The sequence below is a fragment of the Pan troglodytes genome, chromosome 6 (genome assembly GCF_028858775.2).
Source record: "Pan troglodytes isolate AG18354 chromosome 6, NHGRI_mPanTro3-v2.0_pri, whole genome shotgun sequence".
NCBI lineage: Eukaryota > Metazoa > Chordata > Mammalia > Primates > Hominidae > Pan > Pan troglodytes.
This window is the reverse complement of record NC_072404.2, coordinates 46727917-46745831: the sequence shown is the minus strand read 5'-3', so window position 1 is coordinate 46745831 and position 17915 is coordinate 46727917. Positions and strand designations below refer to the sequence as shown.

General features: G+C 39.6%; 1 long non-coding RNA gene across 1 annotated transcript in view; it reads right to left on the bottom strand.

Moving 5' to 3' along the window:
* The window catches only part of LOC107971516 (uncharacterized), a 47359-nt gene extending 36118 nt beyond the window's left edge, over nt 1-11241 (bottom strand). The window contains exon 1 of the long non-coding RNA XR_001719700.3: nt 10671-11241. This is a non-coding gene — a long non-coding RNA (uncharacterized LOC107971516). The remainder of the gene's footprint in view (nt 1-10670) is intronic.
* Nucleotides 11242-17915: the final 6674 nt, after the last annotated feature.

The window sequence follows — 17915 nt, the reverse complement described above, 5'->3', positions numbered from 1 at the left end:
TGGCAATGAATTCTATTTCTTTATAGTTATAGGACTATTTAGGTTATCCGTTTCATCATCTTATGTGAGTTTTGGTTGCTTGTGGTTTTTTAGAAATTGGACCTTTCATTTAAGATATTGAGTTTATGTGTATACAGTTGTTATTATTCTTTTTGATGAGAAATCCACAGAATAGTTGTTCCCCTATAAATAAAATGTCATTTTTCTCTGGCTGCTCTCAAGATTTTTTTCTTTTTTTTAGGTTTCAGGAATTTTATTAAATGTTTGGGTATGGATTTATTTGGGTTTTCCTATTTGTGGTTTGCTTAGCTTCTAATACTTGTAGGTTTGGGTCTCTCACCAAACTTAAGCTTTCAGCCATCATTTCTTTATATATTTTGTCCAGATCATACCCTTTCTCCTTTTCCCCAGAAACTTTGAAAAGAAGAAGGCTAGACCTTTTGTTATCGTCTCCCTGAGGTTCCCTTCATTTGTCTTCATCCTTTTTGGTCTTTGTTGTTCAGACAGAATAGTAGCTGTTAGCTACTCTTCAAATTCATGAACTGTCTTCATGGCATATCTGTACTGCTATTGAGCCCATCCATTAGGATTTTTATTTATTATATTTTTCAGTGCTAGAATCTCAATTTGGTTCTTATTTACATCTTGAATTTTTTGTTGAGATTTTCAGTTTTAACGTTTTTTCCAATAGTCTGCAATTGCCAATTTGAACATTGTTATGCTAGCTTTTAAAAGTCTGCCAGATAATTCCAACACCTTTGTCATCTCAGTGTTTGCTTTTGTGGTCTTTTACCATGTGAGTTATAATTGTCCTCATTCTTCTTAGGCCAAGTAATTTTGCATTGTGTCCTGGACATTTTAAATACTAAGTTCTGAGACTCTAGATCTCACTTAAATGCTATGGAACACTTTGATATTTTTACTATGGAAAATAACTGAACTGGTTAGGTTCAAGCAGAAAGTTTCAACCCACATTCAGGGGGCTATGGTTCAGATACCAGTTAGTTTTCAGAGCCCTTATAGAGTTCTTCAGATGTGTCACGGGTGTGTGCCACCCAGCGGCCTGTCTGGGGCATGGGCAGTGAACTATTTTTGAGTGTTGTTCCCAAAATATTTGGTTGCTAATTAGGACCAGATTCACATGTGTGCAGCTCAGGGATTCATAAACAAGTTTATGGGGTACCTTTCCTGATCTCCTTCCTCACTGTGATCTCCTCAGTAGTTTTAGGTTTCTAGAGGCTCTGTTTTTCACTCCTCTAGCCAGAAACCTGGGGTTCTAGTTCCCCCTCTCTTCTGTATACTTCCATGGTAGAGGCCAAGCAATAGGAGGACAGAAAAAGGGAGGAGAAAAAGCAATGGGGATTTGTCTCTCTCATTGAGTCTACACTAAATTGAGAGGTAGGTTCCCCTACTGTACTAGTCAGGGTTCTGTAAAAAAACAGAACAATATTCCTTTGTATTTTGTTATGAATAAGTGTGTGTGTGTACATGTGTGTACGTGTCTGTGTGTGTGTGTGAGAGAGAGAGAGAGATAGGAGAGAGAGAGAGAGACTGATTTGTTTTAAGGAATTGGATCATGTGCTAGTGAGGGGCATGCAAGTCCAAAATCTGCAAGGTAATCTGGCAGGATGGAAACCCAGGAAGGAGTTGAAGTTACAGCTTGAAGACAGTATTCTCCCTAGAAGGAAAACTCCCTCTTCCTTGGGAGTCCTAAGTCTTTTTCTCTTAAGGCTTTCAACTAATTGGATGAGGGCCACCCACATTATGGAGGATAATCTGCTGATCTCAAGTTCTATTGATTTAAATGTTAATCTCATCTGGAAAACTATCTTCACAGCAACATCTAAACTGATGCTTGGCCAAATACCTGGGTCTTGTGGCCTAGCCAAGTTGACACATAAAGTTAACCATTACAAGGCCATCCCTTCTCAACTTGGCACTCACGCACATCTCCTTAAACCACACTTAATCTCCAAATAAAGGCAATATTCCCACCTAACAAGATACAACCATCCTGCACAAAACTGAACGCACACTATTCCTTCCCCCAGAATAGGATGCAGAGTCCTTGGGTGATGTTTACACTTTTCGATATCCTGAGTAATATGATGTAAAGTTAACAATATACTTAAATACCATAAAGTAGAGCCAATACATCTTATGTTATATGATAAGGAGATAAGAGAAGGAAGAAAACAAAGATATTTGCTTGATACACACACACATCATACATCACACACACACACACATAACAAAATACAAAGCAATACCCATGACAATTGCATCTCTCTCAGAGCTTTGACTCCATTAGCTTCCTGTTAACAGCTACTGTCCCTGCTGCCTCTGGATCACTTGGGGTCTCAGTGAAGAGAGAAAAGAGATAAGAAAAATAATTGTTTTAAAAATGAGTGATTCCCTCACTGGGTGCATTAGGAATTCACTTTCCAGCTCCTTGAGCTGGCACTAGAGGAGCTCTTAGAGCTGTCTGTCTGTGCCCTGATGTCCCCTTCTAGGTTTTGGAATATGAGGAGTACAGGCCAGGAGACACTGAGGGGAAAAAAAAAGCTCATTGCCAGATCAATAGTACTTCAAACTTTTGTGCTCTTTTTCAATTTTATTGCTGCTGTTTTCTTTACAGGTTATTTGCATAGCTTCCCCATGCATTCTGCCCAAGTTTTATGGTTGTAATCAGAGGGAGAAAAAGTGTGAGTGTGTACATCTCACCCACAATCAGGACTTCTCACCTGTTTTGTTCACCTAATAAGGGAAATACAAAGTGACTACTAGAAAATTTCAAGTAATATATGTGACTCATATTTGTGGCTTTCCTTTCTTTATATTTTCATTGTATAGCGCTGGTCTAGAAGTTTGATAGACAATTTTTTAATCCATATAATTAATATCAATGAAGCACCTACTTTGTGTTAGACTGTTTGCTAAGTGCTAGGATACCACATTGAACAAAATAAACATAGTCCCTTCCATCATGGAAGAGTCTAGAGTGGTAACAGATTTCAATAAGTGATAACACACCCAAAACTATATCATTATTCTTACAATAAGCACCATGAAGGAAATAAAGAGTATGCCATAAAGTTTCCAACCTAGGACTATAATCCAGCAGGGCAGGCCATGGAAATCTTCCCAAAGGAGTGGCATTTAAGTTAAGGTGTGAAGGCAAGTAGGAGTTTCCTGGCTGAAGAGGGGAGGGAAGGATAATTTTTGGCAGATATAACCCATGGGCTGTAGATTTTAAGGCAGGAAAGAGTTTTCCTCAAGGAAAAGAAGGTTGGTGCTGGTAGGAGCAGAACAGAGGCCCAAGTTGGTTGGGTGAGGTATGTATTGCACCTTGGTAAGGCCCCGTCAGGAGTGATGCCTGACAAACACTAGTTATGTATTTCTCCACAAGATTATACCGTTTGCTTTGGGGTTTGTTTCTGAGAGGAAGCGGGCCCAGGAAAATGTGCCCCACTACTTCTGAAGAGTAAATACAAGAGTTTTGGAGGCCTGAGAAGATCCATTAAGTATTTCCTAGACCACTTCCCCTCTTCCTACTCTTTCCTCAGATCACTGGACGCCACCCAGGGCCTGCAGACTATCAACTCTCGAGTTTGAGAAGTTTCTTTGTAGTTTTTCTAACATGATACCCTCATAAAGCTGTGTGATGCAAAATTATGAGGTCCAGAGGAATTACAGATGAATCCAAAATAATAATACAAGTTAGTAGCAGCAGAGCTAGGACAGAGCCTGGAAATCTCTCATATTTGCCATGAAAAAGGAAAAAGCAGAAGTGTTGACCCTGACTTCTTTTTAAACCAGCTGTTTCCCACTTCCCTAATTCAGCTCACACTGGCTGGAGACATAAGGTCTCTTTGTCCTCATCTTCCTACATACAGCCAAGTTACCCTGGTAGTGATAGTGGCAGGAGGCAGTCAAATGCCTAGACAGATGGGGCTGGGTCCCCAGTGAAACCCCACCTTCAAACCAAAGACATTTTAAAGCCTGGAAACCAAGCTACAAGTCCTGGGTAAATCCACAGACCAGATTGAGAGCCTCTCTTCCCATTTGGCACTTTCTTCTGATTGATCCCCGCCCTTCATCTATTTTACATATACTTACCCTTCCCTAATTAGTTTTTTACACTGTTGTGCCCAACTTTGAGTGGTCCGTTTGTTTTGGCCTTTTTTGCATACTCACGGACCATCAGCATGTACTCTCCCATTCTGTATCCATAAAAGCCCTGGACCCAGCCACACTAGGAGGAAGACCACCCAACTTCAGGCGGGGGACCATCCTCACATTACCTCTCCACTGAGAGCTGTTCTGTCACTCAATAAAATTCTTCTTTGCCCTCCTCGCCCTTTGATTTTAGCATAACCTCATTCTTCTTGGATGTGGGACAAGAACTCAAGAACCACCAAATATGGGTATGAGCTGTAACATAGGTGGGCTTGGATGCACCTGGCCCAGCTGCGGGCTGAGCATGGATCTCACTGTGTGCATGGGATCTGGGCCAGGGCACAAGCTCAGGTCCTGGGCTGAGCGAGGCCAGGGCAGAGATGTCACTGGCCGTGGAGGTCCCTGGATGGCAAAATCACCAAGAAAAATCCTGCATCAGTAGTTCTTTAAAACTACTGCCCTGGTATAGATTATCTCCAACTTTTAAGACTTTCCGAAAACTAAGAGGTGGGACTAAATCCATTTTAGAATGTTCCTTGGACTCCCTACCTATATGTAAATAAAGTCATATTTATCTGAGTAACTTTTAAAAGAGTATTGCTCTCTCATTTTTATGCTAAATCTTCTCCTTTTCCCTTTATCAATTCCATCCACATTGAGCATACTGATAGAGGAAACTTTGGTTTTCCTTTTTCATAAAACAAAACACTATTAAGAGCTTCACTTTTACAATCAGCTTGACATATGTGAATACACTTATTCAAATGCCATTTGGATACTGGACGCCATCAGTGAGAGGGGCTTTGTGGCTTGGATCGCTCCTAATCCCAGCTTAGCTGGCTATGAGAGAACTTTGGACACTAGTTACAACTTTCTTAGCCCTGGAAAAGAGAGACATTTTCCTATATTGCAGCATCTGTATCTGGCAAGTAATAGAAGCATTCATAACCAGGCCCATGAAGGAATTTAACCTGGTTAGGTATTTATTGGCTGACATTAGCCCAGTGGATGGAGGGCTTTGTATGTGTTTATTTAATGGTCAGTCACATTAAGGGTTAAAAAGCAAAGTTAAGATTTTGGGGAGAAAATGGCCATCTCACACATCTGGTCAGTGCATGTTGCTCAACATCGCAGGCAGACCAGAGATTTATTCTTAAATATCATATTAGCCAATATTTGATGGTCCCTTTTCTATACCTGTCTGTCATTTTTTATTTAACAAACAACTGTGTAAGATAAATTAATCAGCAGTGTAAAGTCACCTACATAGAACTGTGCCAAGACTGAGTGGAAGTTTGACTGTGGGTCTTGCTCTGAAAAACTAAACAAGAGTCACAGATTCCTGATTTGGGAACTACTTTCACTGAGGCAAAAGGCAGAAAAGGGTGATTGTAAATCCAGGCTGGCCAAGAGTAAACTGCAGTTCCTCCTGCTGTTGGCCAGAGAAAAAGCTATTATGCCCCTCACAAGAGGAACAAATGGCCCACGAGTCTCTTCCTTGGCCACTCTGAGGGATGCTCCCTCTCTCACTCCATTTCCTACTCCTGTACTCCAGACATTGCTGCTCACACACATCCTGAAGCAGCTATGAGTTTTGGTTTTCCTGGCAGCATGGGTTGGACAATGTCAAAAAAAGAATCAATGTTAAGACTGAACTAGAGAGGGGATTCTACCACACACTGAGTTGCTTTAGTACGCAAGTAAGTTTCAACTGCTGAAAAAAGAGTTGAAGACACATGACATGGCTGTCTACAGATGTCTTAAGGACTACCAGAAGGAAGAGGGTTAGGCTTATTTTGTGTAACTCCAGGATGCAGAATTTGGTTAGGCTGGATTTATAACCAGCTGTTTCCCCCTCTTGCCTCAGTGAAAACCATTACCAGATAGTGAAAGTCTGACTCTTCCAAGCATTGAGATTGCAACCCAAGAGTAAGATATAAAACAAGGTAGGTGATCACTTTGCCAAGATTGTTTTCCCTCTTCTATATTTACTTTGCCATCAGTTAAAATAATATAGTATTATTGATAATATTGATAATCCAATCATTGTAATCATTAACTAGAAAATAACTTTTCTTCTGGATTTATTATTTTAAAGCCCACTATAATCGTAATTATTATTTCATTACACTCATTTTTTACAGAATTCTCAAAGAAAATATAACTTCAACTCTAAGAGAGAACTAATGCATACACAGGAAATTTCATTTCAAGGTAGTGTTGGAATGCTTGTGCTCAAATGAATAAAGAACATCTGCCCTTACACCTCCCACCTTTATGGTCACATTTTCAAACTTTTATTTCCTTTAATTTGCCATATCAGAATCTCTCTTTCCTAAGCAAAGACAGGCACGGAAAGAGTCAGTAGCTTCTGCTCTTCACTTTCAACAACCATCAAAATGTTTTTCAATTAATCATGAGATTTGAAAAGAATGAACAGTGTGCAGAAAAGGTGAGACTAGTTGTCAATCCACCTTTTCTAGCTATGTCTTGATTTTTAACTGTCAGCAGCTAAAGACCAAGAGATCAGAAAGCCAGCAAAGACCCTGTATTGTAACCCCCAACTGTGAACTGCGTGTTTTCTCTCAGGGATTGAATGTTTGAAAGATAAGCAGATTTTTAGCTGTTCAGAAAAGTTTGCACACAGTAGGAAAGGAAGAACTTCAAAAGCTCTCCATCCTTCTCCTAGTTCCTGAACCTCTGCCAAAATCCAGACATATTCTAGTTACTTCTGGGAAAGCCACCTTCTCCCCTGCAACAGAAAACACATCAGCCTCGACATTTAACCAGCAGATGGCTTCCAGGGAAAATATAAATGATCCACCTGCTGAAGCAGGAGCTGACATTAAGTTGGACATATTTACAAATGACTCATGGTGATGACTTCCTTGTGGTTGTCAACATGCAGCCTCCTCATCCACCTCTAATTGCTGGGTGGACAGCCCAGCAGGTGATGTAGCTTCACTGTTTGTTCGGCAGGGGGACTGCAGGGACCCATCTCTAATATGACCCTTGAGCCCTGCGGCAAGGATCTGGCCTCATTTTTCTTGCAGCCACGATGCTTACCCCACTTCCTTCCTGCAGCAGGCACTTGTGAATATTTGTTGAAATGAATTTGAATCCAAGGCAATGAATGAGGATGCTAATTTCTCTAATTGTCTTTCAGGACATAAGTAGGCAGGTTTATTTTTAGAGTACTGATGGAAAGTCAACACTTATGTCAATGTCTCTTCACTAAGTTGTTTTGCCTAGAGTCATAGAGCCTCAGACTTAACCTGTTGGGGGTTACCTGGTCTTATAGGTCCTCTGTATACATTTATGCTTCTCCTGGGAAGCAGTGGCTTCTGAACTCCTCTGAACAGTACATATTCTACCACCATCTCATAAGGATGTCCAATAAAATCTATACTCAGATTTACAAATCAATTCTATTCATAGATGAGAATTATTCTTTTTTTGTCAAGGAAAAAACACAAGGGTACTATGGTGTGAGCATGTGTTGGGAACTTAATCCCTAATGCAACAGTGCTGGGAAGTGGAGCCTAGTGAGAGATGATTAGGCCATGAGGGCTCTGCCCTCATGAATGGATTAATGCTGATATGGCAAGAGGGGGGTTGTCATAAAAAAGTGAGTTTAGTCCCCTCTCTCTTGCTCTCTGTTGCCCTCTCTTCGCCCTTCTGCCATGGGAAGACATGGCAAGAAGGCCTTTGCTAGATGCCACCTCCCCCCACCCCCTCAACCTTGGACTTCCTGGCCTCCAGAACCATGAGCCAGTAAAGTTCCGCTCATTGTAAATTGCCCAGTCTGCGATATTCTGTTACAGCAGCACAAATTTGACTAAGACAGGAGGGGTGATATAACTATCAAGTATTGTAGTAAGCATTAGTTGTGTTATTTTGGAAAGTGGAACATATTTGACTTACCTCTTTTTAAATTAAATCATTCAATGTATACTAAATCTACATAATATAGTATTCTGTGTGTGTACTGCATGTAAACATATAATGCTAGATCAGTGAGCAACATTATTGATTATGTTGCCATGGCCTCCTTATTTACAGAAAAAGAATACTAGGAACATAGAGAAAAGGGGCATACCCAGGAACATGTAGTGGCAAAGCCCATTAAAGGAAAGTGAAACATCAACAGAGCCTGGAGGATGAACAAAGATCAAGACAGAAAGGACAAACAGGAGAAGTGGAAAACAGAGAATAAAGAAGCAAGGTGGGAGAAGAGACAAACGAGAGCCTGGTAGAAGTAGGAAAAGAAGAAACAGAGAGGACAGTGAGCAAGGGAAGGTGAGGAGTGGAGGAGAGGAGGAATAGTGAAAGGAAAGCTTAATGTAAGAGAAACTACAGTATAATGATTAGGAAAATGGACATTGGGGACTAATGGCCTAGGATGATATACCAACTCTGCTCCTTACTTGCTGTGTGATCCTGGGTAAGTCACTTTACTCAGTTTTCCTCATCTGTTAAATGGGAATAACAGCAGAGCTTACTTCACAGTAAAGTGCTGGGACAGGATGAGCACAACAGAAATGTGTTGTTTCTCATTATTGTCTTGTGATCCATCCCCTGATCTGGGGCCCTGGCAGCTCCCACATGTCTCATTCACTGTCAAAAATAATAAGCATTTGTGAACCATGTCTTATTGATTTCTCAAGTCCTAAATATGAAAAACTTTCCCTAATACTATGCTAATATTTTTTTTCAATTTCAAATAATCTGTTCAAAGCATAATTACAGTGATTAGATTTCTGGAAGAATATAGACTTTAGATATTCTTTCCCAGTGTCCCCATAAGTAAACCAAATCAGACCACATGTTTCTAATTCCTCAGATACATAAACATTGTATGTTGTTATTTTGGCATGCGGGGCAAAGAAATTGTTCAGACAATGAGCACAGGAGGGCTAACTCATGTGGTTGTCAGTGTAGTGACATGCGCTTCTGAAAGGCTTCTGAGCAAAACCTATCCTTGGGTGACTACATTTCCACTGTGAGCCCCAGCCTATCAGATGAAATCCATTTATGGATGTCACACTTCTGCCCTCCACTCCCTACCAGTTCACCCAACTGGCATTTCAGATCAATCTATGAATTACCAATTTATATGCCTAATGCCCTAGAGTGCATTGCTCATTGACACGTTGGCTATGCGAAAGTCCCTAAAAGTCAAGACAGGTTTAAAGTCCAGACAGATTTGATGGTTGTCTTGGATAGCTGAGTCTTTCTGAAGCCACGGGGCTATAAACACACAGAACAAACATTATGGTCTGGTCCTATCAGATTTCTTGGTTGTGATGAGCACATAATCTATACTTACAGGAAAATTTGATGTTTTCATTATTTTTATTTTCAAAATTGTGTCTTTGGTATAACTGACTCAGGGCAAAAAAAAAAACAAAACAAATATTAACACATTAATTAAAATGCATAAAACGCAGGCTGGAAGCAATAATTAAAACAGCTGAATTCCGCCTCAGGGGAATCTAACCTACAATTTCGTGGGAAGTAGTTCAGAAATCCTGAAGAGTTAAAGTTCATTCTGGCCCTCATATAGTAAATGTTAGTTCTCCATTGGATCTCAGTTTCTATACCATTCTCAGCAATTTACAAAATGTACCAAATAAATACTAGCTTTTTGAACTGAGTACTTTACGGTACAGACTCCACATTACCCTCAATTTAAGGTGAGCAAGTGACCAAAGACAGTATAAACTTACCTATTGCTGCTTTCCTTCTTCTCCTAAAGCTTCTTTTACTCTCTGGGGTGATTTTAAACTAAGGGTCATATGTACAGATGTAGACATGGGAAAGAAAGGGAGCAGGGACCAATAATAAACATTGAATTTTTGAAGAAAATAGATAGGAGTATTTTAGAGGATTGTACTTGGGGATGAGGGTGGGGGGAGAGCAAATACAGGCAAGCCCTGCCAGTTCTCAGTGCCCACACCTGGTTTTCTGTGGCATGACTGTTCAAAGATAGCTTTTAAATTATGGTGTATTTCAAATATACTGCATGTACTACACACACACACACACACACACACACACATACCAAACCTTGTGCCCAGCTAAAAAATTAAAATTTGAAAATTCACTGAAGTCCCCATATCTCTCCCTGATCTCATCCTCCCCCATCACACACAGTAGAGAGCATTATCTGTGACTAGGTGTTCAGATATATCCGCACATGTATCTCTATATTGTTTTGTTTGTTTTGTATGTTTGCATATTTATTTAAACGACTATGTAAAATTCCATTAGCCATTTTTTAATTCTAGGCTAGCTTCTGTTATTTACTTGTCATTTTGCAGGATAATCATTTCTGCCACCAAATGGCTAGTCATTATGGCAATAAAATGATGTAATTTAGAGGTTAAAAAAAAAAAGTATACATCAACAATTAATTCAAAGCTCCAGGAGGGCTGAAATGGGCCTCTTAGCCAGGGTTCTATTCTGTTTTCAGCACCTAGTGCAATTACCTGGCATAAACTTGGTACTCAGTGAATATCAGGTGAGCAGATCAGCAGATGAAGACAGGAAGAAAAGACCTCTTGTCCCATGATCGCTGCTTGGTTTCTCCTCACTGCTGTTTCCTCTGGTGTAGCTTGAGTGCTGAAATCAGTCTTTCATTCCCACAACATATTAACATCGGAGCAATTTCAGTTGAAGAAATCTGCAGTGCATTTTGAGGTTGTAACCAGAGAAACAATGCAACTATTACAATTCTCTAAACTCTAGTAAAATGTATTCAGGCAGGACCTCAATCAATAACCCTGGAGTTGAAGAGAAAAGGAGGAATTGTTGAGCAAGGGGCTAAATTATCTTGTTTGAATGATTTGATTTCCTCTAAATACAAGGTCACATGTGGCCAATTTAATTCTCCCTACTCATAAAGAAGTCCAGATCAAAACAACTAAATTGAACCCAAATTTCACAGTTCTTTTCCCTCAAGGCCCAACTCAGAAGCTCACAGACATCAATGACTGATGATTTTTATGACAAGCTCCAGTCTTGGCATAATGGGGTCCCTCAGTTAGTTTGAAGACCTTTTCATTTGTGATATAACAGCACTGTTGTTGGCAGCGTTCGATGACATCATAGTCATAAAACTCAGCAACAGCAGGAAGATTGTCTTGGTGTCGAAGTGGGAATTCTGCCATGGCCAACACCACGCCATCCTGTGTTCTTTGTTCAAGCTCAATGTTCAGGCTGGGTTGGCCTTACCCAGTTATGGGCAGTAACTAACGTGCAGGCCTGCTAATTTTTGATTGCTATGTCCAGCTAAGAAACACAGCTTGTCCCTGACCTTTGACCCCCAGCATTCTCCTGATCTCAAGCCTTTGGGATTAGTAACTCAAGTAGCCATGTCTATGAGGGCCTTCGATGGGTGTCTAAGAAATGCAAACATGAAATTTCACCACCAGAAATTTGGCTCTTTAGATATCAAGGGCATTTCTGGCTTTGTTGGACTTAAAAAATCAAAATTCTCCAGGAAAAGGCCTGTCAGCTCTCTGTGGGGGAGAAGGAACTTGTGATGGTACAACATGGCCCAATTTCTTCTCTAGTAGCTGGCTCTATCCCTACCCCGCTGGCCCCAGCCCAACCATGGGCCAAGTATGCAAGGCCCACACCTCTGAGGTCCTGGGCACTCTTAGGCCAAGAGCCAGCAGGGGATGCAAAGGCAGCTCCACTGAGAGTCTAGCAGAGCCCTGCACAAACCTCAGCGATATTCCATCTGTCCTTGATGAGGACTAGAAAATGGTTCACTCACCCTCCATTTGCCTCAAGTGTTATTAAAAATAATCAAGAGTGGAAATAAATGTAACATAACTGGGCCACTGTAGAGACAGAATGTTGCTGTAAAAATCTGCAGAACAGAACTAAAATACCAGTCTCTCTAGGTAAAACACAGACATGAAAATGGCTTTAACAGAGGTAAATAATATGAAGTCACATCCTCAGAAAGTGACCGAATCTGCCTACCAGTTATTCTATAGGAAGGAGGAGCTTTGCAGATAGACACTTCACTTTGTGCCTCCTGTTGCCATAAGACAAACCCAGGCATTTTCTATGAGTTAATGCCACTGTCTCTTCAGCACCCTGTCTCTTCAGCATCTTGGAAAGTAAAAACAAACCACATCTGAACAGGATCTAGGAACTGTTTCTCTCAGAGAAGCTGAAAGTATTTCTTGAAGGCCATTGAATTGCGTGCCATTGCTATTCCCGAGCTGCCTTTTCCTAAGTTGAGCAGAACAACAGAGGAATCTAATGTTCCTGTCCTCGGGGAAGTATTTCCTCCTTATTAAACAGTTAGTGTTCCTGAGTGCTGTCTTCAAAACCTGCTGTTCATTCTCCACTGAATTCAGGCCAGTCATTCTTCGTTTCCTCAATTAAAGTGGGCCGAGAACTTCCCTTTCCTCACAGAGGGACTGTGACTTTTAATTGCTCTTCCAAGGGTCCCTGAAGTCCCCTTAGAGCCACCCCCACAGCCTGTCTCTCCAGCTCCCACAAGCCTGCGCTGCCATGTTGCATGGACCAAGGCTAATTCTGGCAGACTGAGGGGCCCTGCAGATTCCTCCCATAATATCCCAGGGTGAATTGATCTCCGCAGCCCTTCTTGAAAAGTCTTAACGACAGCTTCTCTGAACTAGTTCAACAGGAATAAATCCTCCCACTCCTTCTGACTAGCATTTAATTACTATATGTGCCTCTCCTTGGAGCCCCTGAGAGAAAGACATTGTCAGGCTTGTTCAGCAAGTGTTTCTCAGAGTAGGTTGGTTCTGCAGAGCACGCATTCTGCAGAATATTAATAGGTGTTACCTGCCACACACACAAACTGCAGGCACTTATGCACACACCATGCACCTATGCACACTGCATGCCATACATACATACACTCCTCCCTGCACACACATATACACTACATGCCACATACACAATGGTCAAATAAGTAGAGAAATGCAAACTTAATGTAAAACCAATATTTTGCATCTGCTTTCAGAGCCTTTAATATACTGATGTGTATTGTAAATCTTCAAAAGCAGGATTTGAAGCAGTGTTTCCCCACCTATTCAAACACAGGGCTGCTTCTTTGTGGAAAGCATCTACAATGAAACACTGTCTGCAAAAAACTCTGTCACAACAATTTTTTTAAAAGATCACTTATTCATCTAAAACTGAAGTGATAATGCCAAGCATTTTAAATAATATTAAAAACATAAACATTTTCAAAAGCATTCAGAGATTAGGCCAGGGGGTGGCAAACTGTAGCCCACCAGCCAAACCTGGCCTATTGCCTTTTATTTGTAAAACCCTCAAGCTGAGAATGTTTTTATGTTTTTAAAGAGTTGTGAAAACAAAACAAACAAAAAATCAAATATGCCATGGAGACCATATGTAGCCCACAAAAAGCCCTCTATAGAAAAATTTTGCATAGCTATTAGCCACATGTGTTATTTAAATTTAAATTAATCGAAAATTAAGAAAAATTAAAAATTCAGTTACTAGGTCACAGTGGCCATATTTCAACTGATCAGCAGCTACATGTGGCTAATAACTATCATACTGGAAAATGCAGACGTTCTCAACACTGCAGAAAGTTCTGCTGCATTATGCTGGTCTAAATAAAACTTTCTGTTGAGGTTTAGGGTAACACTGTCTGTGGTTCTCTCCCATTGTTGCTGTGTTTAAGGCATTTTATTTAAGCAGCATGGATATTAGTCTTGCAATAGAGTCCTGACAGATTTCTGATGAATTTCCAGCTGAGTATGTTTACCATCTGAAGCCCTCACTTGTACCTTGGTCTTCTGCAGCTCCCAGAAACTGTATCTTGACTGACCCCACCACACCACCAGACCCAGACAGCTCCTGAGACTAGCTAGTAGTTTACAGGAAGATTCCCAGTCTTGAGTTATTTTGGCTTGCCTTCTCTCCTCTTCAAGTTTCTGCCAGCCTCTCTACATCTCTCAGTTTCTTGAGTTTCTCTGCCTTCTGCCTTTCCCGCTAAAATGCAATTCCCTTCACTTTGTTTTTCAGAATTTTGTTCTTCACCTTTTTCGTGACTTTTGGCTTGTATTTACATATTTAAAAACTCATAAATATATTCTGCTAAACAAAGTATCATCTACTTAATTATCCTTTAGCAATATGGAAGAATTGGCAAAACCCCTGAAGCAGAAAAGCATCTTTCTGCATTTTCCCACCCATAACTATAAATGGAAAAGAATAGTATCAAAATTTAGCATTTATAAACATATACATATTTAGTATTATATACATTAGAAGGTCAAGTGCAGAGTTTTTGTGTAAATGGCATTCACCCACCTTGCCTCATGTCAAGAGTGAAATCTGTTGTTTGGTATATTTAATGTTTCCTATATTTCCTCTTTCTTTAAAAAAAATTGTTTCAGATGGGAAAGTAAACCTTGCCGGTGGGGAGGGGGAATGCCATTTATGTTTTTAATGTTATTGAAAATGATTGGATTATCACTTCAGTTTTAGATGAGTAAGTGGTCTTTTTTTTAAAAAAAATGTTATGATAAGAGTTTTCTGCAGACTGTGTTTCATTGTAGATGCTTTCCACAAAGAAACAGCCCTGTGTTTGAAGGAGAATGTGTGTTGTCAACAAGAGTGAGAAGAGCATTAGAAGAATGAAGGGGTCAACACCATCAAATGTTGCAGAGACCAAAGAGGAAGAAGACTATGCCAGACCTTTTCAATGGGTTACTGAGAATTTCTTTAATAAGCTATTTTAGTACAGTGTTGAGAAATGGGTAAGGGTGGGTAGAAACTACAATTTTAAGAAATTTGAGGATGAAATAAAATAAAAGGACAAAATATTCAAGTACATTTTATTGTTTTAAGACAGAAAAAACAGGAATATGTAGACTCCAATGGATAAACCAGTTATGAAATGAATAAAAAACTGTCCTATGAGAAATTAAACATAAGTTTGCACAATGGGGCAAGTATAGGGTCAGAACTTATAGCACCTGTGTGGTGTGGTTAACAATAGCCAGGTCATTACAACAAAATTTCATCTAAGAATCAAGAATCAAAGGATTCTGCAGAAGGAGATATAAAATTATTCTATAGGATCACTTATACAATTCATGGTCCATAGACTGCAATTCTTCCAAGTAATAAATAACAAAATTAAGCAAAATAAACAAAAAACACAGAATAAGATTAACTATAACAATAAAAAACATCAAATCATACGGAGAAAATTACTACAAAAGAGAGTTTATAGACATAACAAAAGGCAGAACTGATGTTATACAAACTAGAAACAAGAGACAAATCCCCCTTTAATTTAAATAAAATAGTTTTTTGTTTTTTTTTTTTGAGACAGAGTCTTGCTCTGTCACCCAGGCTGGAGTGCAGTGGTGAGATCTTGGCTCACTGCAAGCTCCGCCTCCCAGGTTCATGCCATTCTCCTGCCTCAGCCTCCTGAGCAGCTGGGACTACAGGCACCCACCACCACGCCCAGCTAATTTTTTGTATTTTTAGTAGAGACGGGGTTTCACCATGTTAGCCAGGATGGTCTCAATCTCCTGACCTTGTGATCCTCCTGCCTTGGCCTCCCAAAGTGCTGGGATTACAGGCATGAGCCACTACGCCCAGCCTAAAATAGGTCTTTTAAAAATGAGTAACAAAAAAACAGTAGTAGTAGATAACATCACAAATAATAAAGCATTGCTAAAACAAAAATAGCCATCAAAATTCAAAATTTATTGAAGAGTAAAATGGGTTAGACAGAGCCAAAAAAAGAATTTAAAGCTGGAAGATTGATTTGAAAAATACAAGCAGAATGAAAAATGGAGTGATAAGGATGTGGAAAATACGAAAGTGGTTAAAAGACATGAAGTTACTCCTGTTTTCTAAGATGGAATAACAGGAACTAGATTTACTTTCCCATCTGAAACAATTTTTTTTTAAGAAAGAGGAAATATAGGAAACATTAAATATACCAAACAACAGATTTCACTCTTGACATGGGCAATGAAGAACAGTAATTTCTGAAATTAAGAAAACAAATGAAATGAGCTCTACCTTTGTCCTAACTGTCTTGAGAGTTTCCAGGTAATGGCACAAAGAAGGGAATGGCACAAATTCCTAGGCAAAACCCAGTGGAATCCCTTAGGTGAGGAGACAAAGGCAGCTAAAATATACAAGGCAGAGTGCTGGGAAAAGAGAGAAGCACACAGAGAAAATTATAGGGATATGCAAAGTGAACCCCCCTCCAGTATTCAGCTGAGTGTGAATTAATTCATGGATGTGAGGAAAATACCCAAGACTAGGAAAAGAACCACCTGAAAGGAATAGAAGTAACAGTACTCTGACCAGGATTAATGCCTATTCTAACCAGTGTGAATTGCTAACTTCAAGAATCATGGTACATTGGGTAGAATGCCTGAAGAATCTTGTGTCACTAGTAGAAAAATATTAGCCCTGGTCAAAAACTATCTAACAAATCTTTAAAACAATACCCAAAAGAATCAAGGTTTTCCAGTAAGTTACATGTTTCCCAGACCAAACACACACACACACACACACACACACACACACACACACACACCAGCAAACAAAAATTGAAAGAAAATCCTCAAGAACATTGATAGGAATACAAAGATAACCTGCATCCAACATGATAAAATGCACAATGTCTAGAATCCAATAAAAAATTACCAGACATGCAAATTAATGGGAAAACATAATATCTGATGAGAAAATAAATGAAACCAACTGACATAGATATTAGAATTTAAATGCACAAACTGACACAGATATCAGAATTAGAATACAAGGACATTAAAGTAACTATAATTCATATGCTCAAAAAGTTAAATGGAGAGATGGAAAATACAAAAAAAACCCACAAACCTACTTCTAGAGATGAAAACAGGAAGGAAAACATATGAACGAGATTAATAGCAACTAGACATTGCAGTTAAAAACAAAAAAAAAGAAAAGAAAGAAAAGAAATGGTAGCCAGGCACAGTGGCTCAAACCTATAATCCCAGCACTTTGGGAGGCTGAGGTGGGTGAATCACTTGAGCTCAGAAGTTCGAAACCAGCCTGGGCAACATAGCGAAACCCCATCTCTACAAAAAATACAAAAAATTAGTCAGACATGGTGGCATGTGCCTGTGGTCCCAGCTACTCAAGAAGGCTGAGGTGGAAGAATCACTTGAACCTGGGAGGCAGAGGTTGCAGTGAACCAAGATTGCCCCACTGCGTTCCAGCCTGGGTGACAGAGTGAGACCCCATCTCAAAAAAAAAAAAAATTAGTCAACTTGAAAGTATGACAGTAAAATCTTTTCAAATTTAAATATGAACAAAAGAAGAATTGAAAAAAAATGACAGAAGTAAGTAGTGGAAGTGAGCAGCAAAACTCAAAAAACTTCAAGCATGTAATTAGAGTCTGGGTGGAAGAAAAAGGAAATGTGGGCCAAAAAAATGTATTTGGCCAAAATTTTTCAAAAATGACAAAAACTATAAACCCACGGATCCTAGAAGCATAACAAACCCCAAGATCAAGAAAAATGAAGAAAACCACACCAAGGTACATCATATTTAAATTGGCCAAAGCACTGATAAGGAGAAAAATCTTTGAAGCAGCAAGAGAAAAAAAAATGACATATTATATACAAAGAACAAATAAAGATTACAGTTAATTTTTTCAGAACAACTCAAACAAGTAAACATTGAATAAACATCTT